Source organism: Triticum dicoccoides, chromosome 4B (genome assembly GCF_002162155.2).
Source record: "Triticum dicoccoides isolate Atlit2015 ecotype Zavitan chromosome 4B, WEW_v2.0, whole genome shotgun sequence".
Lineage (NCBI taxonomy): Eukaryota > Viridiplantae > Streptophyta > Magnoliopsida > Poales > Poaceae > Triticum > Triticum dicoccoides.
Window position 1 is genome coordinate 681,057,220 of NC_041387.1, and position 11,596 is coordinate 681,068,815.

General features: G+C 41.2%; 2 long non-coding RNA genes across 3 annotated transcripts; both read right to left on the minus strand.

Moving 5' to 3' along the window:
* Positions 1-1,097: 1,097 nt before the first annotated feature.
* Positions 1,098-4,589, minus strand: LOC119292349. Of its 2 annotated transcripts, XR_005142949.1 has the most exons (5): positions 4,500-4,589; positions 2,935-3,267; positions 2,656-2,796; positions 1,883-1,993; positions 1,098-1,546 (listed from the first exon to the last, which is right to left on the minus strand). It is a non-coding gene; the product is annotated as an uncharacterized LOC119292349 (long non-coding RNA). The 2 variants fall into 2 exon arrangements; XR_005142950.1 differs by lacking the exons at positions 1,098-1,546; positions 1,883-1,993 and having other exon boundaries at positions 2,745-2,803.
* Positions 4,590-5,889: 1,300 nt separating this feature from the next.
* Positions 5,890-7,076, minus strand: LOC119292350. Its single transcript, XR_005142951.1, has 3 exons — positions 6,823-7,076; positions 6,597-6,747; positions 5,890-5,999 (listed from the first exon to the last, which is right to left on the minus strand). It is a non-coding gene; the product is annotated as an uncharacterized LOC119292350 (long non-coding RNA).
* Positions 7,077-11,596: the final 4,520 nt, after the last annotated feature.

Here is an 11,596-nt window from a genome sequence, read left to right on the forward strand (position 1 = left end):
TGTGCGTATTTCTTTTCCATGTGGGGAAGTAGTCTTTGGCCGTTGTTTGAGGAATTGTATTTTGGCTTTTGGAGCGTTTGTTGGGCGGATCGTGTGTAACAAGGAACGTTGCCAACTTTTGGCTGAAGGAACCAGGCATTTTGTTATATCCTTGTCGCCACACCATCTTCATCTCCATCCTTACTTACACTAGTATAATGCCCGTGCGTTGCCACGGGCTCTTGAAATATTTTGTAAGAGATATACATTAGAATATCAAAAGTCATGCTATAGTGCCACCAGATATTTGAGGTTGATCTTAGACAACAAATGTTCCCACCAACAACGAGAACTGCATGGCAAACAGCTAGATAAGCAAAAAAAATATACAAGTACGATAGAATATCAGCTTAAAACAACATAGCGGCCTTGACTAATTCCTAGAGTCCACTTCGCTGACGAAGACTGCAACATGGTGAATCCTTGCACCCATAAAGTACCATATTTCAGAAATCAGCTCTCCTGACAAGGATACACCATTTAAACACATGCCACTTGGTACCGACATAGGAGCCATCTTTAGCCTAGGCACATCCTCACAAGTCTCACCAATGAACCCAGTGCTCTATTAAAAATACAAATTAAGACCCCCATTATAAGTTTGATAGCATAACTATCACCAAACTTGAAGGTGTGTTTTATCATGTAGACATTCCTCAAACACATACCCATATCCTTCTTGAAAGAAACATGGGTTGGAATAATTGTACATACCTAGGCAGGAGAAAAGGGAAAGCAAACAATGATATGATTGAAACTACCTCGCAAGAGTAACACTAACTGTTACCTTGTTTTTTCTTAGCTCTCCATTACTCCATTCACATAATAACAAAACTCTGTAATTGAACCGATAAAGGAATAGGTTGACATACAAGCATTACATCAATGTTAGTAATCTAGCTCATTTTATATTTCCAAAAACAGTAGTTCGGTCACGACCGGTGGGGGACTTTGTGACTTTTGTATCTGTAGGTTTTTGCCTGATTTCCACTAGATAGATAAGATATATTTCTCAGGTAAGCATGTATGGAACCGGGCAACTTTCTTCTTCTTTATAAAATGCAGAACCCCTTGGCTCTCTCAAGGTAGTACTCGGAAAAAAGTATACTGCTTTGTGGCCGGTTTATTTTTAAATGTAGAGGATTGTGCATGATTTATATCAGCTAATAAACCGCAGGACCATTTTTCAGTTCTAATTTCCAGAGCTCTAGGTAGTGTGTACTAACTTTGTTTTGGCAAATGCGAGGAGAGCCATGAGAAGCCAAGTGCCACTTGATATAGTAGATCAAACAACCTACGAGGCTAAAAACTTTCTACTTCTTAATCAAGGTCAAAATAGTTCACGGAAACAATCAAAATAATAGTAGTTACCATGTCTTGCAAGAAATATACAATGGATGTTCATGTATATCTATAAGACTATAACTAAATGCAGCACATATATTATTCCAGCTCCAAACTTGAAAGCAATATATAATTTACGAACATTACTCCACTGCCATAGAACCTGTAATTTCGAATATGATCTTTCAGATCGAGAACCATATTCTGACATGGCACTCATATTTTACTGTATGAATAGTACAATGAAATTTGAATAACACAACAGTAAAAGGTTCACATGTGATATTCATTACGAATTTGTGCCAGATAACAAACATTTATGGTGCCCCTCATTATGACTAACTTCTTCAACATGAGCATACTCTCATGGATTAAGAGGCCACAAAAACTCCTAAACTGAAAGGTTATCAATGAGTGCCACGAAAGTCAAGCCAACTAACACTCCCTCATACTGTATGCCATGACATAAAACATTAAGAAGAGATGTTTGAAGTAGTACCTCTCTCATAATAAGGGGGGACACTAACTACTTTGAGCCATAAAAGAAAACTGGCGTAGTCAAGTTAGCTCCGAGCAGTCAATACATTGCAGGATAATTTGAAGTTCATATCTGCAACCACATCAACATATGAGATAAAATGGTCAGATACAGAATCATGTACAACTTAAAGTACGTTTACACTAACCATTCTGTAGAAAGAAGATAAATGTCTATGCATGTTCTAATTTGTATTTAGTGCAATTAAACTTTGTCTAGTAGAAAATGTTAGCAATTATGTCAAGACCACTACGACACTACTGGTCTCTCCATGTAATAAATCAATAAACTCTACTCTCTTAAAAATCTAGAACTGCACAATGAACACTACTGAAGAAAAATGTAAAACTTGCTCAATGAAAATAAATACACGGGTTGATGACCCTTAAACGAATAGTAAACACGAGAGAACGAACACTTATTTAAGGTAGAGAAACTTGTCCCATAATGCTTTGCATGGTTTTGATCACCCCTATATAGTCTGTCAAGCATGTATCTAACTGTTTCAAATATATACATAGGGGCGTTCATCTTAACACCAGCTTTAGCTTCACAAAAATTCTTAGCTCGGTTAATCTGCATAAACCATGAAATCTATAGGAAGTTAAATGTGTTAAGCTGAAAATAATAATACATCAGCACTCTAGAAAGAATGGGAGGTTTGATGTTAATTAATACACTAAAAAATGGAGTGCATTCAAATGGACAAAAAGAAACACATAAGAGACTATTACCTTCTTTGATAGTAGAGAAGCACTATCAATAATCTCAATAAAACTACATAATATTCAGTTCCAAAAGGCCGAAGCGAAGCTTGTAGCCTTTTTTTTACTGGGACTATGGCGGCTTACGCCAGCCTGAACCACTTCATAAAACTGAGAACTATACAAAGTCCAATGAGTACACAGGGATTAAGAGAAACAATAGAAGGAAAAAATTAAAATCTCCCAGATAGGTGATACAGTAGAGTACTCCAATCCGTAAGGTGCCATTTATTAATTTCATGTGAATACCTGTTGGACCATGGTATCAATCATCAGCAATCTTGCTAGCAGTAATGTGCAATTCCTCAAAAACATCCCGGGAGACCTTGGAGTTTTTGCGCTTCCATATATTCCAGAGGACAATGATAACAACATTATAGAGTGAATCTTGTCGAAATAATTTTTCCAAGAGATCTTTGACTGAATCAACATTGAGTGGATGAAAAATTTGAAGTTCAGACCAAACCAAAGCTAGGGAGGAGCAACTGATTAACATATGAGGAGTAGTCTCAGATTCATTCGAGGAAGGACAATGCCCGGACTGGCTTATGAGCACTATACAATCCCGCCATCCCACTTTACCTATCAAATTGAGTACAATCCTACTATCAGCTGCAATCCACACTGTATATCAGGAGCAATCAGCAGTCTACATATATCATTAGCAGCATATGAAGCAATCAGCCACACACCCCAATTATCTCTAGTATGTTCTCACCACAGCATGGCCCAGCGCTGCCTCAGTAATATGATATACAAATCAGATCATAGTATACGCTCGTTCAGAAGAGCGGATAAAAATAATTTAACAAATTTCAATGACCTTAATTGAGATCATCTAGGTTCAGAACTATCTGATGTGAAATAAATCAAGATAAATTTCAGCAAGGAATAAAGTAAGCTGGTTGCAGCACAAACATTGTTAGTTGTACATATGTACATCAACAATGATAAGCATTAAGTTCCCTATTTAATAGTTCGTACTATTCTGATCGGAGATTCAGAGTAGGTGGTGGTGCTGACCATGGGAGGAGGAACAGACGCCCTGAAGAAAAAGGTCAGTATTTTTTAATTATGATTTCGATTTTAGTGGTATTCAGACATTCACTTGATCCAAATACCTCTAATTACTCGAGAACATTCATTCTACTGGACTAAGATACTATAAACACAGAGAAACAATTATATTTAGGCACACTAATAGGAGGGCCTACTATCTAACAAAGTTCAATGAGTATAGATCAAGCTTTGCATAATCAGATAGAAAGAGTATAAGTGGTATAATTGTACTTGGTAGCCTACAATAAAATCTTGTGTGAAGTGGAGAAGAGAAACTAAAAGATGAGCTAAAAGACAAAGCCGCAATATAAATAGATGAATTAAGGTTAAGTAAAATCTAATCAGCACCATGATTCGACAACCAAGAAATCAAAGTTTGGGAGTATCACTCCTAAAAATGTTTTCCTCGCCCACATAAAAAAGACAAACATCACAACGAATGAGGTCGGAACCTGGATAATATAAATGTGTTCAAAAATTAGTGAAGGGTGCATCTGATGCACTACAGGATTTCATAATCTATTAACTCTATGCTCCTTTATGTTGTCAAGATTTTAGACGATGTTCTTCCTAATTTAACAACTGACTTTGTAGAAAAAAACAATAACTCTATAAATTCAATAAATATTAGTCATGTTATTCCTGTACTTCTATAGGTAACAAATTTCCAAACCAGCGACTGTTAAATCTACCAAACCAAACATTGCATAATTTTCCAGACTGAATAAGAGGTAAGGGCGATATCCCTTTTGCACCTTGTCCACATTGCTGATGACGAAGGCATCCAGGTGGTGCTGATGAGCCTATTCTTCTCGAGCGACCCTGCAGCCACCTCACCTCAAGCGCCCCCGCTACCTGCACCTCCTTCTCCGCGTCAGCATGGTGCCCACAGACCCGCCACATCCATATCCCCGAATAAGAAAATCACCACCAACATCACACCTCTAGGAGAACTTTGCAGCATTTACAAGCCAATTGTCAGCTCTGGTTGCTGCTCTATTATCCTCCTCCTTGCAATTCTTCATAGACTAAAGAGCAAAAAAACATTCAAAGCAAACTATATCCAGGCAATGAATTATATATATCAAAGATTAATCTTAGCAAGAGTGTACTTATATATATATCACTGACACTGCTTATGAGCAGCTAAAGATGGGCTAATGCTTGCACTGGAGACCTTAATATAAAAGAATAAAGGCCTTAATATGTGTAATTTGCATTAGAGTAAATAATTTTCTATGCAGAGTTTCCAAATCATCTCCATAATTGAAAACCTGGATGGCTTCAATTTTAAAAGGAATAGCCTACGACTATGAGATGCTAAGCATGCTTTGCATCTGACCGAACTTCTCTGAACCATATACTCATACTATAGCCAAAAAACCATTTGCACACGTATGTGATAAATTATGACATTTGTTGGCGAGGAAACGACATGAAAAGTTGCTGCTACAGACTGGGTTAAGTGAACAGAACAACAATACCAAATCGAAACAAAAATAAATTGTACTATCATTAAAAAGAATCCATTGTAAGAGCTGCTACAGACCTTGAAGTACGGTAGCAGTATTCAAACACCAACATCGAGCACCTTCAGCGAGAGATCCGGATTAAAACACCAACATCGAGCACACATATATTTGATAGCTCCACTCCAAAAGTATGAAATTCCTCAAGTTGAATACCTATAAACAAAAGGTGAAATAAGGATCTCTTTTGGACATATCAACAAAAAGAGGAAATGTTATGTTAGAGACCAATCGAAATCATCGAAAGTTCAGCACATCAGTCTTTCAGCAAATGTACATGCAAAGCAATTCTTTCTCGGAGTGAACTCCGAACTCTTCTGTCACACCGAGACGGTCTATACAGGTGCCGCCGCCGCCGGTGACGCCCTACCACAGAAGATCGTCTTCGAGTCTCGAGTTGCCGCACCCAACCCCAAGGACCTGCAGCACCACAACACCCAACATACGTGACGGCAAGGTGTCGTGCTTCGACGGCAGCGAGTCCCTGGCCGCGGCAGGGTGCCCCTTTGGTAGCAACGCAGCGCCGTCGGCAGTGGGCATCCTGATGCCATGAAAAAGCAAAGAAGAAATGTAAAGTGAAACTGATGGAAAAAATCACAAGAACAATAAGTAAGACATACCATGAAAAAGTTGAGGGCATACTTCTTGTCCATTCAATGTAGTTTTCTTCCCATTCACGCCAACCCATCTCTCTCTCAAGATTGGCTGATCAATAATGCACATAACCTAAATAAAAGAAAAATAGTCAATGGCAAGTATTATAGAACAAATATCTAACATACATGACGCAATTAGACAACATGTCCAGAAGAGACTTCAGTATATAAATGATATGCTGAAATTAAACAAAAAATATTTTACAGGTTGCATCAAATATGTCGCAGCAGTAGTTAGTTGTTGACAGTATCATTAAAATGAAGCTAAATCACTCGGTACATGTAACTATATATGATAGGCTGCTATCCAGTACAGTTTCCTTCAGGTAGTAGTGAAGAAAAATGGACAAAAAGAAGGAGAGCTGATATGAGAAAGAGAAAATTAGTATACCGGCATGAGCTATAATTCGAGTGCTAGTTCAACATACATAGACTCAATAGAGCAAATCGTTGTGCATGTTTCACGCATCTAAAAAAATTCTAGTTCAATTGAGAGAGTCACCAGAGTACTTTATATGGTCTTTCTGCACTTTTTCTTGTCGAAGTAATATAACTTGGTGGAGGAACTCAAGATTAGCCGATCCAGTTTACTTCAATATGCAGGGCACTCACACAAATAACTTTATGAAAGAAACTGTAGCTGCCCTTATGGGATGCACATCTATACCTGTACCGCTGCACGAGCTCACCCTTGGCGGCGACCTGTATGACACGAAGCACATGTTCACGACGGAGTAGATGTATTGGTCACCAAGCGCAGGGGAGCACATGCACGAAATGTCTTCGAGTCGCGAGTTGCCGCACCCAACCCCAAGGACCTACAGCACAACAACACGCAACATAAGTGGCGGCGAGGTGCCGTGCTTCGACGGCAGCGAGTATGAGAAGCTCACCTTCCGACCAGTTACAAATCAGCTGGTGCTTCCACACAGCTGACACCCGAGCTCTCCAAACAGAAGTATTCTTATTTGAATAAGGATGAGCATGAGCATGATCAAGAATATAACTGAATCAGATGGTGTTTCCAATATAACTGAATATAACAAGAATGAGCATGATCAATAGCAGATTGAAATGGCTAAACAGACAACCACCATCTTTCCGAATCAACGAAGACTACACGGCAGGGAACGAAGTGCTCATGGAACCAGCCAAAATACACACCATCGGACATGGATGCCTCTACCGGCGGCAGATAGGACGAGAGGCCGGGTAGATTCGTCCCCGCGAAATTCCGCACAACCGTGGCTGGATCCTACGAGGTCGTCCTCGTTGCCGTCGGATTCATCCACGTACATCACGGTAGGGGGAGGGGCCGTTGGGGAACATAGCAGAAATTCAAAATTTTCCTACGTGTCACCAAGATCTATCTATGGAGAAACCAGCAACGAGGGGAAGGAGAGTGCATCTACATACCCTTGTAGATTGCTAAGCGGAAGCGTTCAAGAGAACGGGGTTGAAGGAGTCGTACTCGTCGTGATCCAATCACCTGAGATCCTAGTGCCGAACGGACGGCACCTCCGCGTTCAACACACGTACAGCCCGGTGACGTCTCCCACGCCTTGATCCAGCAAGGAGAGAGGGAGAGGTTGAGGAAGAGTCCATCCAATAGCAGCACGACGGCGTGGTGGTGGTGGAGGAGCGTGGCAATCCTGCAGGGCTTCGCCAAGCACCGCGGGAGAGGAGGAAAGAGAGATGCAGGGCTGCGCCAGGGAGAGATCAAAACTCTTGTGTTGGCCCCAAAGACCTCAACTATATATAGGGGAGAGGGAGGGGGCTGCGCCCCCTCTAGGGTTCCACCCTAGGGGCGGCGGCCAGCCCCAATCCCATTTGGGTGGCGGCCAGGTGGAGGGGGAGAGGGAGGCGCACCAGGTATGGGCCCTAAGGCCCATCTGCCCTTAGGGTTTGCCCCCTCTCCTCTCCTTAGGCGCCTTGGGCCCTTGTGGGGGGGCGCACCAGCCCACTTGGGGCTGGTCCCCTCCCATACTTGGCCCATGCAACCCTCCGGGGCTTGTGGCCCCACTTGATGGACCCCCGGGACCCTCCCGGTGGTCCCGGTACGTTACCGATAAAACTCGAAACTTTTCCGATGACCAAAACAGGACTTCCCATATATAAATCTTTACCTCCGGACCATTCCGGAACTCCTCGTGATGTCTGGTCTCATCGGGACTCCGAACAACATTCGGTAACCACATACAAACTTCCTTTATAACCCTAGCGTCATCGAACCTTAAGTGTGTAGACCCTACGGGTTCGGGAATCATGCAGACATGACCGAGACGTTCTCCTGTCAATAACCAACAGCGGGATCTGGATACCCATGTTGGCTCCCACATGTTCCACGATGATCTCATCGGATGAACCACGATGTCGAGGATTTAATCAATCCCGTATTCAATTCCCTTTGTCTAGTGGTATTGTACTTGCCCGAGATTCGATCGTCGGTATCCGATACCTTGTTCAATCTCGTTACCGGCAAGTCTCTTTACTCATTCCGTAACACATCATCCCGTGATCAACTCCTTGGTCACATTGCGCATATGATGATGTCCTACCGAGTGGGCCCAGAGATACCTCTCCATCACACGGAGTGACAAATCCCAGTCTCGATTCGTGCCAATCCAACAGACACTTTCGGAGATACCCGTAGTGTACCTTATAGCCACCCAGTTACGTTGTGACGTTTGGCACACCCAAAGCATTCCTACGGTATCCGGGAGTTGCACAATCTCATGGTCTAAGGAAATGATACTTGACATTAGAAAAGCTTTAGCATACGAACTGCACGATCTTTGTGCTAGGCTTATGATTGGGTCTTGTCCATCACATGATTCTCCTAATGATGTGATCCCATTATCAACGACATCCAATGTCCATGGTCAGGAAACCGTAACCATCTATTGATCAACGAGCTAGTCAACTAGAGGCTTACTAGGGACATGGTGTTGTCTATGTATCCACACATGTATCTGTGTTTCCTATCAATACAATTATAGCATGGATAATAAACGATTATCATGAACAAGGAAATATAATAATAACCAATTTATTATTGCTTCTAGGGCATATTTCCAACAATCTCCCACTTGCACTAGAGTTAATAATCTAGTTCACATCGCCATGTGATTAACACTCACAGGTCACATCGTCATGTGACCAACATACAAAGAGTTTACTAGAGTCAATAATCTAGTTCACATCACTATGTGATTAGCACTCAATGAGTTCTGGGTTTGATCATGTTGCTTGTGAGAGAGGTTTTAGTCAACGGGTCTGCAACATTCAGATCCGTATGTACCTCGCAAATCTCTACGCTATATTTGGAGCCATTTCAAATAACTGTTCTACTTGGAGCTATTCCAAACTGTTGCTCCATTATACGTATCCGGTATCTCTACTCGGAGCTATCCGGATAGGTGTTAAGCTTGCATCGATGTAACTCTTTATGTCGAACTCTTTATCACCTCCATAACCGAGAAATATATCCTTATTACTCTAAGGATAATTTTGACCGCTATCTGGTGATCTACTCCTAGATCACCTTTGTACCCTCTTGCCAGACATGTGGCAAGGCACACATCAGGTGCGGTACTCAGCATGGCATACCGCATAGAGTCTATGACAATAGCATAGGGGACGACCTTCGTCCATCCTCTTTCTCCTGCCGTGGTCGAGCTTTAAGTCTTAACTTCATACCTTACAACTCAGGCAAGAACTCCTTCTTTGGCTGACCCATCTTGAACACCTTCAAGATCATGTCAAGGTATGTGCTCATTTGAAAGTACCATTAAGCGGTTTTTGATCTATCCTTATAGATCCTGATGCTCAATGTTCAAGTAGCCTAATCCAGTTTTTCATTGAAAACACTTTTCAAACAACTCTGCATGCTTTCCAGAAATTCTATATCATTTCCGATCAACAATATGTCAACAACATATACTCATCAGAAATTCTATAGTGCTCCCACTCACTTCTTTGGAAATACAAGTTTCTCATAAACTTTGTATAAACCCAAAAGCTTTGATCATCTCATCAAAGCGTACATTCCAACTCCGAGATGCTTACTCCAGTCCTTAGAAGGATTGCTGGAGCTTTGCATACTTGTTAGCATTTTCAGGACTGACAAAACCTTCTGGTTGTATCACATACAACCTTTCCTCAAGAAAATCATCAAGGAAACAATATTTTGACATCATATCTGCAAGATTTCATAAACAATGCGGTAACTGCTAACATAATTCCAACAGACTTTTAGCATTGCTACGTGTGAGAAAGTCTCATCGCAGTCAACTCCTTGAACTTGTCGGGAAACATCTTAACGACAAGTCGAGCTTTCTCAATGGTAACACTTACCATCATTGTCTGTCTTCCTTTTAAAATCCATCTGTACTCAACAGCCTTACGACCATCGAGTCGTTCTGCCAAAGTCTACACTTTGTTTTCATACATGGATCCTCTCTCGGATTTTATGGCCTCAAGCCATTTATCGGAATCCGGGCCCACCATCGCTTCTCCATAGCTCGTAGGTTCATTGTTGTCTAGCAGCATGACTTCCATGACAGGATTACGTACCACTCTAAAGTAGCACGCATCCTTGTTGTCCTACGAGGTTTGGGAGTGACTTGATCCGAAGTCTCATGATCAATATCATAAGCTTCTACTTCAATTGGTGTAGGTGCCACAGGAACAACTCTTTGTGCCCTGCTATACACTAGATGAAGTGACGGTTCAATAACCTCATCAAGTCTCCACCATCCTCCCACCCAATTCTTTCAAGAGAAACTTTTCCTCGAGAAAGGACCCGATTCTAGAAACAATCCTTATTGCTTTCAGATCTGAATTAGGAGGTATACCCAACCGTTTTGGGTGTCCTATGAAGATGCATTTTATCCGCTTTGGGTTCGAGCTTATCAACCTGAAACTTTTTCACATAAGCGTCGCAGCCCCAAACTTTTAAGAAACGATAACTCAGGTTTCTCCAAACCATAGTTCAAATGGTTTCGTATCAGCAGAATTACGTGGTGCCCTATTAAAGTGAGTGTGGTTGTCTCTAATGCCTAACCCATGAACGATAGTGGTAATTCGATAAGAGACATCATGGTATGCACCATATCCAATAGGGTGCAACTATGATGTTCGGACACACCATCACACTATGGTGTTCCAGGCGGTATTAGTTGTGAAACAATTTCCACAATGTCTTAATTGTGTGCCAAACTCGTAACTCAGATATTCATTTCTGTGATCATATCATAGACATTTTATCCTCTTGTCACGAAGATCTTCAACTTCACTCTGAAATTACTTGAACCATTCAATAATTCAGACTTGTGTTTCATCAAGTAAATATACTCAGTATCTACTTAAATCATCTGTGAAGTAAGAATATAACGATATTCACTACATGCCTCAGCACTCATTGGACTGCACACATCAAGATGTATTACTTCCAACAAGTTGCTTTCTTGTTCCATCTTACTGAAAACGAGGCCTTTCAGTCATCTTGCTCATGTGGTATGATTTGCATGTCTCAAGTGATTCAAAATCAAGCGAGTCCAAAGATCCATCATCATGGAGCTTCTTCATGCGTTTTATACCATTGTGACTAAAATTGCAGTGCCACAATTGTGTGGTACTATCATTACTATCTTATACCTTTGGCAT